Source organism: Hyla sarda, chromosome 2 (assembly GCF_029499605.1).
Source record: "Hyla sarda isolate aHylSar1 chromosome 2, aHylSar1.hap1, whole genome shotgun sequence".
Taxonomy (NCBI): domain Eukaryota; kingdom Metazoa; phylum Chordata; class Amphibia; order Anura; family Hylidae; genus Hyla; species Hyla sarda.
Genome location: NC_079190.1, coordinates 250173711 through 250187613, shown reverse-complemented (window position 1 = coordinate 250187613; position 13903 = coordinate 250173711). Strand labels below are relative to the sequence as shown.

At 43.0% G+C, this 13903-nt stretch overlaps 1 protein-coding gene across 1 annotated transcript in view; it reads right to left on the bottom strand.

Annotated features, from left to right (window-relative positions):
• CCDC28B (coiled-coil domain containing 28B) overlaps positions 1 to 4365 on the bottom strand; it is a 37922-nt gene extending 33557 nt beyond the window's left edge. The window contains exon 1 of the mRNA XM_056556947.1: positions 4192 to 4365. The gene's annotated coding sequence lies outside the window, so the exon portion shown is untranslated. The remainder of the gene's footprint in view (positions 1 to 4191) is intronic.
• Positions 4366 to 13903: the final 9538 nt, after the last annotated feature.

The window sequence follows — 13903 nt, the reverse complement described above, 5'->3', positions numbered from 1 at the left end:
TAACATTTTTTAGGAAGTCTGGAATCTGTATGTGTTAACTGTATTTGGTGGATGATATGTATAAAGTTTAGGGTGTGCTAAAGATGACATTTGTACTATTTGTGATGCAGATGCCATATGTTGTGGGTGTGTCTTACATAAGTGGGTGGAGAATGAAGCTTAAAGGGGTAGTCCAGTGGTGAAAAACTTAGGATAGGGGATAAGTTTCAGATCCCGGGGGTCCGACCACTGGGGTCCCCCGCAATCTCTCTCTACACGGCCCTGGCTCACTGGCCAGATAGTGCGTGTTGACCACCGCACGAAGGTGGCCGACACGCCCCCTCAATACATCGCTATGGGGATTGACAAAGGCAGCGCTCCGGCTCTGCCATAGAGTTGTATTGAGGGGGCGTGTCAGCTGACGCTTTGTGCGGTGGTCAACACGCCGCCTTCCCTCGGGCTGTCGGGGCCCCCTACAGGAGATCGCGGGGGGACCCAGCAGTCAGCCCCCCGCTATCTGAAACGTATCCCCTATCCTAGATAGGGGATACGTTTTTCACCACTGGATATCTCCTTTAAAATGAAATTTCCCTAAAGACTTCTTAAAATTGAGCAAGTATGGAATCTTTAAAACTACACGACTTTTACAACTTAATATGAACTTAAGTTCAAATTTTGTGGTGTATTATTTTCTGCTGCCTATATTCAATTGCTTTTTTTCTGCTTCCTATTTGATTGATTTACCAGCAGAGAGTAAGCAGTAGAAAATTATCTGCAGAAAATATACATTAACACTAGTGTATTTTGCTGCAGACTTTTTGTTGCTGATTTTCCTACCTATTGACTTTAATCGGTGGGAAAATCTGCAGCAAAATCTGCATTTGTGAATGTACCCAGAGTCAGTTCACACTTCCTTGTTTTTTTAATGTAGATTTACTGGCCATTGACTTCAATGGGTAGAAACATTTGCTTCAGCAAATCTGCATAAACAAAAAAGGATGTGTGAATGGACTCTTAGGCTAAGTTTCCACTTGTTTTTTTTGGAATACTGCCACTGCAGTTTTTGAGCCAAAGTCAGAAGTGGATCCATAAGGGGGGAGAAGTGTAAGTACTTCCTTTATATGTCCTATTCCTTTGAATACATTTCTGGCTTTGGTTCAAAAACTGCAGTGGCAGATATCCAAAAACTGTCAGAAAAAAACCAAGTGGAAACTTAGCCTAAGGGTATGTTCATGCAGGCAGGATCTACTACTAGTTTCCTGCTATGGGTATTCCATGGTGGAATTCCACTGCGGAAACCCACTTGTTTTCAATGGGATTCTGATGCTCTGTTCAGACTGAGAAATCACTGGAAAGTATGTTTGCCCAAAGAATGAACATGTACTTTCTTTGGGTGGAATTCTGCCGGACTGGATTGTCGTCTATAGAGACAGCGCACATCCCTGCTGTGCATACTGCAAGCGGAATTTATCCAGTGAAATTCTGCTGGCTGAATGTCTGTAAGGTAGATAAGCCTCTAAGCTGCGGCAGTTTTCTGCTGCAGATTTTCCATTGCATTAAACCAGCCATGGGAAATTTACCAAGGTTTAAAACTTCAGTAGGAAACTTACAGCTGTGTAAATGTACTCTAAGGCTATGTTCACACTGGCAATGCCCGCAGGGACATTGCCCCAACAGCAGAGCTCGGGAATGCGCCGTCTCATAGACATTCCGTGCGGAGTCCGCAGAAAAATAAACATGTCAATTCTTTCTGTGGATACCGGAATTTGAATTCCCGTGCCAGAAATCAATGGGACTCTGCTGCTGTGGAATCTCCGTGAGGAATTCCGCATGGAAATTCTGCCCTGTGAACATAGCCTTAAGGGTATGGATCTTCTGTGAGTTTTCCGCTGCGGGTTTAGCTGTGGTGGAATTTTGACAGAAGAAAATCCGCTGTAGATTTAGTTGAGTTCAATGGGGTCCGCTGCAGATTTACCCACAGGGTGCAATCACATACTTGTATTTCCTGCGGCTTCTCCACTGCTTATTTGCTGCATAAAATCTGCAGCTACCATTGACTTCAATGGGTCTACAGAAAATCTGCCTCTATTAAGGAATAAGAAGTATAAATCCTTACTTTATATTTCCCATTGCTTTTAAATCCATTTCTTCTTTGGCTCAAAATAAAAACTTCTGTGTGTGATGACAGCCTTAAAACTCTTTTAGCATTATGAGGATGTTATTTTAACCCTATTTGTTTAGTATTACTTTCTCCTCCCAGATGCTGTTTAAAACAGTTGTTACCCTTTTGTTAATCTTGTCTTAAATATTACTGAATTCATGGGGGAGATGTATCAAAACTTGCTGAAAAATCTTTTTTCTGCGATTTCACTAAAACCACAGAAGAATCACAAGAAAATGCATAAAAATATGGGGAAATAGCATGTGAACACATTGTTAGGCTTGTTTCACACTACACAATTACTCCGTTTTAAAGATCCGTACGAAGATCTGTCTGAAAATCATCTGTAAAACGACAGTTACAAAATCCTATTCGGCCGCTAGAAAATCCCTTTATAGTCTATGGGATTTTTCTAATACCCGTTTTAACCCGTTATAGCCCGTTATTAATAGTAACGGGAGAAATAGTGCATGCACGATTTCACCCGTCACAAAGTAACGGCCGTTATTAATAACAGGCTATAATGGGTTAAAACGGCTATTAGAAAAATCCCATAGACTTTAACAGGATTTTCTAATGGCCGTATAGGATTTTGTAACTGCCGTTTTACAGCTTATTTTCAGATGGAACTTCGTACGGATCTTTAAAACGGAGTAATTGTGTAGTGTGAAAGGGGCCTTAGGGATACAGCCCTGGAAATATGATTACTATCATGGCTGCTCTTCCTCATCACCAAGATTGGTCCAGTTTATATGGTATATGTGTCAGTCTTCACTGCATCTCTGGCATTCTGTTATTGATCCTAGAAAATAAGGTCCCTTGTAAGTACAAAAATAGTACAGTACAAGGAATGTTGGAAGAAGAGCTTGTGAAGCTTTGTTCACAGCACTGTCATGGGTTTTAGTTTTTTTGTTATAACAGGAACCATGTCAGGATCAATGATACTACGGCATAGAATGTTGAAAACATTTTTTTGTATATAATTAATTCAATCGTGTCCTAGTGCTTTACAGATATTTGTTAGTATATAAAAGACCCTGGTGATTGCTGGAATAAAGGAGCCAAAGGCTGTCCGGGCATACAGGGAGATGTAGTTTTGCAACAGCTGGATGCCCCCAGGTTGGGAAACACTGTTCTACAGAGTACTTTTTCATAAAGTAACATAAGTATAAGGGTGCATTCACATCACGCTCGTGCCATCCGTGGCATGGATATGTTGGCAAAATGTGAAAACAGGATGCAGACGTCTGCATGTATGGAGGGGCATGGGCCCTGTTGATTTGATCAGCTATTGACTACATTGATGCCTTTTTTCAGGCATATATAAGTTTTGTCTCTGACTGAAAAGTGCAGCAATCTACACTTTTGAGCCTGAGACAAAATTCGTATAAGCTCAGAAAAATGACCAGAACATAGTCACTAGCTGACTGAATCAATGGGGGCCATGCCACTCCGTACATGCATACATTGGCATCCCGACAACGTAAGGAGGGCACAAACATAATATTGTAGGACATGCCCCACATGAAGAAGAACCTAGCTAACACTCCAATTGGTATATATGTCAGTAGTCATTCACATCAAGGATCGTATTTATTCAGCACTATTCCCACGTTAACCCCACATCATTCAGGATTGTAAGTCTGTGATAACTATTGTGTAGACATCATTTCCACTCTCATAGCCCCCGTATACACTCACATCAGAACATATATATATATATATATATATATATATATATATATGTATATGTATATATATATATATATATATATATATATATATATATATTTGTATCACATTTGTAATACAACATAAGAGTCATGAGACAAATATGCACAGTACACAGAGGAGGCTGGGAGTGGCTGGTACATAACACAACAAGCAGTAGATGGGTCAGGTCTCCATGATAAACATAACAGGAGGCATAAAGAAGACATGACGAGAAAACACAGGAGGCTTTCATGTTTCCATTCTAATAAACTAAAGCCAAATGTTCTCAATTTATCCCCAGCTATTATAAGACCCAGACAAGTGGAAGAGGATGTTACCTGGCAGTGACCAGAGCTGAGCTGGAGGAAGTTAGCTGAATATGGATGATCCTTTCTTCTCACACTGATCTCTATGTACTTTGTGTACTAATCACGCCTCCATTATCCCAGTACCACCGCTCTGTGTTGTCACCTCGTCCCTCCTCTGCATCTGTCTCCTCCTCCAATGTCCCCTGCTCCAGAACTCTCACAATGCTCCCTCCTCTTCATCTATCATCCACATTCCCTCTCACACTGCTGGGCATCCCTGAGGTAACGCCTCATTCCTGAATACAAAATGCCTCCCCCTCACAGCTCTTGCCCTTCTATTCTTACTCATCCCTAATCTAGCACAGATATATTTCTTACCAGTCACTGCACTGGCATTGCATTATACCCTGTGCCACACATCCCTTGTGGGTCACATTTAACTTGGAGTGATGCCTGGTAGCCAGAGGCCATACATATTTGAATGTAAAGAGACAAAGAATCATGAATTTGCAAACTTTCTAGATAAATATAAAAATTTCAAATTTGACACATATTATCGGCAATGTTTTGTGGTTGGGATATGTCTGAAGTAATGCTTATTGTTACCGTATTTTTCGCCATATAAGACGCACTTTTTCTTCCCCAAAACAAATACACATTAAAACCCTGTCCTATCGCGGTGGTCCCTGCGGCTAATACAGGACATCACCGATCACGGTGATGCCCTGTATTAACCCTTCAGACACGGCGATCAAAGCTGACCGCCGCGTCTGAAGAGAAAGTGACTGTAACCCACCTGCTCAGTCGGGCTGTTCGGGACCGCCGTGGTGAAATCGCGGCGTCCCGAACAGCTTACAGGACACCCAGAGGGACCTTACCTGCCTCCTCGGTGTCCAATCGGCGAATGACTGCTCCGTGCCTGAGATCCACTGCATGGCCGGCGCTCCCCTTCGTCGTCATCACGTCGTCACGCACGCCGTCCGTCATCCAATAGGAGCGGCATGCATAGCGGCATGCATAGCGGCGTGCGTAGCGGCGTGCGCAGCGACGTGATGGTGGCGACGGAGAGCGAGGATACCGGGCAGCAGAGACGTTCTGGAGCGACGGGGACACCCCGGGGACAGCAATGGAGGGCGACATCCAGGGCAGCAGTGACGAGTGGTGATGGGTCCGGAGCGGCGGGGACACGTGAGTATTACCTCCTATACCAGTGGTCTTCAACCTGCGGACCTCCAGATGTTGCAAAACTACAACTCCTGGCATGCCCGGACAGCAGGTTGAAGATCACTGTCCTATACTTTACATTGTATTTGGTTCAGAATCTTTTTTTTCTATATTTTCCTCCTTTAAAATTGGGTGCGTCTTATATGCCGTAGTGTCTTATATGGTGAAAAATACGGTAATCTGTATGCTCATAACTCAGGATTAATATGGAAGGTCACAGAGCAGGGGGTTGCAAGTGGTTGAGGACCACTGTTCTGTGCTATGGGAGTTTAAGTGTGCACTAATAATCTTTATTTAAATAGTGCCAGTATACAGTATGTTGCAGCACCTTTATCCAAGTACCTAAAACAGAAAGATTAAAGGGGTTATCCACCATAAGGTGATTTTAGTACGTACCAGTCAGACAGTAATGGACATGCTTAGGAAGGATCTGCACTTGTCTTGGGGCTAAATGGCACACACACACACACACACACACACACACAATATATATTCATAATAAAGACTTTATTCTAAACCTCCAAATATCCAGCAACTTAGATGCTGCAGCTTCTTCAAACAGCTGACTGTGGTGGGTGCCAGGAGTCACACCCCCTTAATCTAATAATGATGGCCTATCATAAGGATAAACCATCAGCAGTTATTAGTGTCAAAAGGATTTGTATTACTACAGTAACTAAAACCACTCTGAGGAGGATATAACCAATTATTATCTCAGTATTACAAATATAGAAAAGGTTTCTATAACCAAGGTCATGTAGCAACAACAATGAAAACAAAGGGCTCTGTCCACAGTACAGTTACTTACTGTACTAATCTTCCTGTCAAATATGATGTAGCTACCATTGGGGGCTCCAAACCTCTGACAATAGTGTAAACACAGCATAAGACAATCCATTAGTGACAATTGTTTGACAGGACTGGCACTGCCATCATGGTTTCTAACACAACAAAGGAGACATGAACAGAACTTTATAACGAAGCCGTCACGCCCCCTCCCATAGACATGAATGGAGGGGGCGTGGCGTGACGTCTCGTCCCCGGAGGTTTCCGAAACTGAAGATTCGGCACCCGCATAGAATGTGGGTGCTGCAGGGAGATCGCGGGGGGTCTCAGCAGCGGGCCCCCCACGATCAGACATCTTATTTCCTATCCTTTGGATAGGGGATAAAATGTTTTTGCCCGGAATACCCCTTTAAGGACCAGAGCATTTTTTGCACATCTGACCACTGTCACTTTAAGCATTAATAACTCTGGGATACTTTTACTTATGAATTTGATTCCGAGATAGTTTTTCGTGACATATTATACTTTATCATAGTGGTAAATTTTCGTCGATACTTGCATCATTTCTTGGTGAAAAATTCCAAAATTTCATGAAAATTTTGAAAATTTAGCTTTTTTCTAACTTTGAAGCTCTCTGCTTGTGAGGAAAATAGACATACCAAATAAATTGTATATTGATTCACATACACAATATGTCTACTTTATGTTTGCATCATAAAGTTGACATGTTTTTACTTTTGGAAGACATCAGGGGGCTTCACAGTTCAGCAGCAATTTTCCAATTTTTCACGAAATTTTCAAAAATCTGCATTTTTCAGTCACCAGTTTAGTTTTTAAGTGGATTTGAGGTGTCTTCATATTAGAAATACCCCCAAAAGACCCAATTATAAAAACTGCATCCCTCAAAGTATTCAAAATGATGTTCAGAAGGTTCGTTAACCCTTTATGTGTTCCACAGGAATAGCAGCAAGTGAAAGAGAAAATTCAAAATTTCCATTTTTTACACTAACATGTTCTTGTAGACACAGTTTTTGAATTTTTACAAGGAGTAAAAAGAGAAAATGCCCCCCAAAATGTGTAACCCAATTTCTCTCGAGTAAGGAAATACCTCATATGTGAACGTAAATTGCTCTGTGGGTGCACTAGAGGGCTCAGAAGCAAAGGAGCGACAATGGGATTTTGGAGAGTGAATTTCGCTGAAATGGTTTTTGGGGGGCATGTCGCATTTACAAAGTCCCTATGGTTCCATAACAGCAAAAAATCCCCACATGGCATACTATTTTGGAAACTACACCCCTCAAGGCACATAACAAGGGGTACAGTGAGCCTTAATACCCCCACAGGTGTTTGATGACTTTTCGTTAAATTCGGATGTGTAAATAAATAAAAAAAATCAGTAAAATGCAGTTTTTCCCCCAAATTTACCATTTTTACAAGAGATGATAGGAGAAAATGCCCCCTAAGTATGGAAATACCCCATGGGGGAGATTTATCAAAATCTGTGCAGAGGAAAAGTTGCCCAGTTGCCCATAGCAACCAATCCGATCGCTTCTTTCACTTTTAACAAGGCCTCTGCAAAATGAAAGAAGCAATCTGATTGGTTGCTATGGGCAACTGGGCAACTTTTCCTCTGCACAGATTTTTATAAATCTCCCCCCCATGTGTGGATGTAAAGTGCTCTACGGGCAAACTACATGCTCAGAAGAGAAGGAGCTTTTGGAGAAAGAATTTGTTTGGAATGGAAGTCGTGGAATTTACACATGTGGGGTGTAAATGCTCACTGCACCCCTTATTACATTCCGTGAGAGGTGTGGTTCCAAAATGGGGTAACATGTGGGTGGGGTTCCACCATTCTGGCACCATGGGGGCTTTGTAAACCAACATGGCCTTCAATTCCAGCCAAATTGTCTCTCCAAAAGCCCAATGGCACTCCTTCGCTTCTGAGCATTGTAGTGCGCCAGCAGAGCACTTTACATCTACACATGGGGTATTTATATACTTAGAAGAAATGGGGTTACAAATTTTGGGGGCTTTTTTCCAATTACCCCTTGTGAAAATGAAAAATTTGGGATAACACCAGCATTTTAGTGAAAAAAATTCCTTTTCAACAAAAATTCTTCAAACACTTTTGGGTAGTTAAGGTTCACTATATCCCTTGTTACGTTCCTTAAGGGGTGTAGTTTCCAAAATGTTTTTTTTTTGTGTGTTTACGTCAGAACCGCTGTAACGATCAGCCACCCTTGTGCAAATCACATCAAATTTAAATGGCGCTCTCACTCCTGAGCCCTGCTGTGCGTCTGCAGAGCATTTTACGTCCACATATGGGTTATTTACGTACTCAGGAGAAATTGCGTTACAAATTTTGGGGGTCTTTTTTTCCCTTTTACCTCTTGTGAAAATAAAAAGTTAGGGGCAACACCAGCAATTAGGGATTTGCATAGGGGTATTCTACACCAGTGATTCACAAACAGGGTGCCTCCAGCTGTTCCAAAACTCCCAGCATGCCTGGACAGTCAATGGCCGTACGGCAATACTGGGAGTTGTTGTTTTGCAACAGCTGGAGGCTCTGTTTTGGAAACACTGCCGTACCAGATGTTTTTCATTTTTATTTTGTGGCAGTGTAGTGTAGTGTAGTGTAGTGTTTTTAGGGTACATTCACACGGGCGGGTTAACAGCGAGTTTACTGCTGGGAGTTTGAGCTGCAGAGGAAAATTTGCTGCATCTCAAACTTGCAGCAAGAAACTCACTGTAAACCTGCCGGTGTGAATGTACCCTCCAGCAAACCTCCAGCTGTTGCAAGACTTCAACTCCCAGCATGCAGTGACAGCAGAAAGGCATGCTGGGACTTGTAGTTATGCAACAGCTGGAGGCACAATGGTTGCAAAACACTGAGACTTTGTTACTTAACTCAGTCATTCCCAACCTGTGTGCCTCTAGCTGTTGCAAAACTACAACTCTCATTATGAACGGTCTGTCAGTGCATGCTGCGAGTTATAGTTTTTCAACAGCTAGAGGCACACGGGTTGGGAAACACTGAGTTAGGAAACAGACAACTCCCAGCATGCCCAGACAGGCGAAGGGCATGCTGGGAGTTGTAGTTTTGCAACAACTGGAGGAGAACAGTTTGGAGACCACTGTGTAGTGGTGTCCAAACTGTAGCCCTCCAGATGTTGCAAAACTTCAACTCCAAGCATGCCCGGACTGCCCAGGCATGCTGGGAGTTGTAGTTCGTCAACATCTAAAGGGCCAGATGTTACAGAACTACAACTCCCAGCATTCCTGGACTGTCTGGGCATGCTGAGAGTTGTAGTTTTGCAATATCTGGAAGAGCACAGATTGGAGACCACTGCACAGTGGTCTCCAAACTGTGGCCGTCCAGTTGTTGCAAAACTACAACTCCCAGCATGCCCGGACAGCCAAAGGCTGTCTGGGTATGCTGGAAATTGTAGTTTTCAAACTCCTAGAAGCAGCAGTGAAGATCACTTTACAGCGATCTTCACTGTTGCCTCTGCATCCTCCACTTGCCTGCCACCGATCCCTGCTGCCATTGCTGGACCTTCGTGTATGTCCCCACTGCAGCTCTCATCTTCCCCTGCTCTTCCCGGACTTCTAGGGGCGGGCAGAGTGGGAGAAATGAACTTTAACCCCCCCCCCCCGCCAGTCAGCTGAGACACTGTGATTGGTCCACAGGGACCAATCACAGTGATCGCTGATCAGGACCATCCACAGTTGGTCCTGGGGGGGCTTGCAGAAGTTGTCTCCCGCTGGTAACAGCGGGACATCTGCTTGTTAACCCGTGCGATGCCGCGCATCGCGGCGTTAACTGAATGACTTATATAAACGTCATATTATGCTGGTAGTTCGCGCATCATGACGTTTATATAAGTCATTCTGAGGGTAGGGGTTAAGGGTGCCTAGGGCAGCGATTGTGAACCCATGGTAGCCATGTCAGAGTTGACACTGTGGGACACTTTGCTAGCACACAAGCCCAGGGCTGTCACTGCCCAATGGTCTGTGACCCTGTTCTGTGTAAAAATGTAGCTCCACTCCCTCATCCATAACATGGTGTCCTTTGGAGGAGCATGTGACATAGACTTCACTCTGCCTCATTACTGCACCTGTGTTCCTTGCTTCAACACAGTGCAGTGTAACGCTATGAAAGAAGCAAAGTTACATGTACAGTGGGGCAAAAAAGTATTTAGTCAGCCACCAATTGTGCAATTTGTCCCACTTAAAAAGATGAGAAAGGCCTGTAATTTTCATCATAGGTATACCTCAACTATGAGAGACATATTGAGAGAGAAAAATCCATAAAATCACATTATCTGACTTTTAAAGAATTTATTTGCAAATTATGGTGGAAAATAAGTATTTGGTCCCCTACAAACAAGCAAGATTTCTGACTCACAGACCTGTAACTTTTTCTTTAAGAGTCTCCTCTGTCCTCCACTCGTTACCTGTATTAATGGCACCTGTTTGAACTTGTTATCAGTATAAAAGACACCTGTCCACAACCTCAAACAGTCACACTCCAAACTCCACTATGGCCAAGACCAAAGAGCTGTCGAAGGACACCAGAAACAAAATTGAGGACCTGCACTAGGCTGGGAAGACTGAATCTGCAATAGGCGAGAAGCTTGGTGTGAAGAAATCAACTGTGGGAGCAATTATTAGAAAATGGAAGACATACAAGACCACTGATAATCTCCCTCGATCTGGGGCTCCATGCAAGATTTCACCCGGTAGTGCCAAAATGATCACAAGAATGGTGAGCAAATTATCCCAGAACCACACGGGGGACCTAGTGAATGACCTGCAGAGAGCTGGGACCAAAGTAACAAAGGATACAAACAGTAACACACTATGTCGCCAGGGACTCAAAATCATGCAGTGCCAGATGTGTCCCCCTGCTTAACCCCTTAAGGACCCGGGGTTTTTCCGTTTTTGCATTTTCGTTTTTTCCTCCTTACCTTTAAAAAATCATAACTCTTTCAATTTTGCACCTAAAAATCCATAGGATGGCTTATTTTTTGCGCCACCAATTCTACTTTGTAATTACATCAGTCATTTTACCCAAAAATCTACGGCGAAACGGAAAATAAAATCTTTGTGACACAAAATTGGAAAAAAAAAGCCATTTTGTTCCGTTTCTACACAGTACATTTTTTGGTAAAAATTACACCTTCTCTTTATTCTGTAGGTCCATACGATTAAAATGATACCCTACTTATATCGGTTTGATTTTGTCGTACTTCTGGAAAAAATCATAACTACATGCAGGAAAATTTATACGTTTAAAATTGTCATCTTCTGACCCCTATAACTTTTTTATTTTTGTTCGTATGGGGTGGTTTGAGGGCTCATTTTTTTGCACCGTAATCTGAATTTTTTCAGTACCATTTTTGTATTGATCAGACTTTTTGTTTGCTTTTTATTCATTTTTTCAAAAATACACTATTTTGGACTTTGGAATTTTTTTGCGCGTACGCCATTGACCGTGCGGTTTATTTTTATTTACACCTTTTTTTTTAACGGGAAAAATGGGGGTGGTTCATACTTTTATTAGGGAAGGTGTTAAATGATCTTTATTCACTTTTTTTTTGCAATGTTAGAGCTCCCATCGGGGGCTATAACACTGCACACACTGATATTTTACATCGATCAGTGGTTTCTTATGGGAAACCACTGATCGATGATTCTGCCGCTTGACTGCTCATGCCTGGATCTCAGGCACTGAGCAGTCATTTGGCGATCGGACAGCATGGAGGAAGGTAGGGACCCTCCGGCTGTCATGTAAGCTGTTCAGGATGCTGTGATTTCGCCACGGCGATCCCGAACAGCTCCCTGAGCTAACCGGCATGGTTTTACTTTCACTTTAGATGCGGTGTTCAACTTTGAACGCCGCGTCTAAAGGGGTAATAGGGTGCGGCACCACGATCAGTGCTGCGCGCTATTAGCCACAGGTCCCGGCCATTGTTAGAGGCCGGGCCCGACCCTATATGGCCGTGGCCCCGCGTTATAGAACGGGAGCGGGCTCATGACGTACCGGTACGTCATGGGTCCTTAAGAGGTTAAGCCAGTACACGTCCAGACCCCTCTGAAGTTTGCTAAAGAGCATTTGGATGATCCAGAAGAGTATTTGGAGAATGTCATTTGGTCAGATGAAACCAAAGTATAACTTTTTGGTAAAAACTCAACTCGTCGTGTTTGGAGAAAAAAGAATGCTGAGTTGCATCGAAAGAACACCATATCTACTGTAATCGTTAATTTCTAACGATAATTTGTTTTCCCTTAGTCCTAACAGTAGCACAGATGGGGTATTCCACCCCCCGCAAACTGGTTAGGACAGATGGAAGTTTTATTGAACTTAATTAAATAATCAGTGAAAACACACCCACAACACCCTGTATAAGTAAGAGGGTCACCCTCTGTCCCATTGTGTAGTAACAAGAAGAACTAAAAACAAAGAATAGAAAAAATAACTTAACTAGGGAGGGAAAGTTGTGCTACTGTTAGGACTAAGGGAAAACAAATTATCGTTAGAAATTAACGATTCCCTTACGTCCTAACCAGTAGCACAGATGGGGAAATGGCAAGCAGAAACCCTATGAGGGAGGGCTCTCATGCCTGATGGCAGATAATACTGTCCGTCCAAATGAGGAGAAATCGGCCAATCTACTGTCAAGTCTGTAGTGGGTGATAAATGTGGAGAGTGAACTCTAGGATGCCGCTTTGCATATATGTTCCAAGGGAACAAGACTCCTTTCCGCAAAGGAGGTAGATACAGACCTGGTGGAATGAGCTTTTACAAACTCAGGAGGCTTCTTACCTTGGGATACCATGGAAATACGAATGGCATCCTTTACCCATCTACTGATGGAGGGCTTTGAAGCTTTAAGACCTCTCTTGGGTCCTGCAAAAAGAATTAGCAGATTTTCATCCTTCCTAAACTCCAAAGATCTTCTTATATAGATCTGGAGGCATCTCGAGATATCTAGGCAATGAAGAGCCCTATCTTCATTAGAGGATGGAGGGGGAGAAAATACTGGCAGGGATATAACTTGATTTATATTTTGGAATGATGGAACCTTAGTTATAAAGGATGGCATAAATCTGAGTAACACTCGATCCGGCAAAAATTTAGTATATGGTTCAAGTGCCGAGAGCGCTTGAAGTTCCCCAATCCTCTTGGCTGATGTGATTGCCAGTAAAAAAGTTATTTTAATGGTAACAAATTTCATGTCCACCTCCTCCAAGGGCTCAAAGGGGGGAGATGCCAACCCCTTGAGCACCACCGATAAGTCCCATGCTTGGACAGGTTGTATAATTGTAGGTTTTAACCTTGAGGATCCCCTCAAGAATGTTTTGACTAGTGGGTCTTGAGACAATGGTTTATTGAGAAAGGCAGAGATGGCTGATACTTGAACTCTGAGTGTGGAAGGGGATAGATTCTTGTCTAATCCATCCTGAAGAAAGTTGAGGATTGTGGCAACGGCTGGATTCTGTCCAGGAAGTTGCTTCTTGGAGCACCAAGACTGAAAGGTCGTCCAGATACTTTTATAGGCTTTGTTAGTGGACTCCGCTCTGGAATGCGAGAGAGTATTCAAGACCGCACTAGAAAGCCCTTCTAGATGTGGAAGGCACTGGTTAACCTCCAGGCTGTCAGGTTGAACATTTGAAGATTTGAGCAGCTGTGAGTGTCCCCCGACACTAGTGCTTGCTCTGGGGGAAG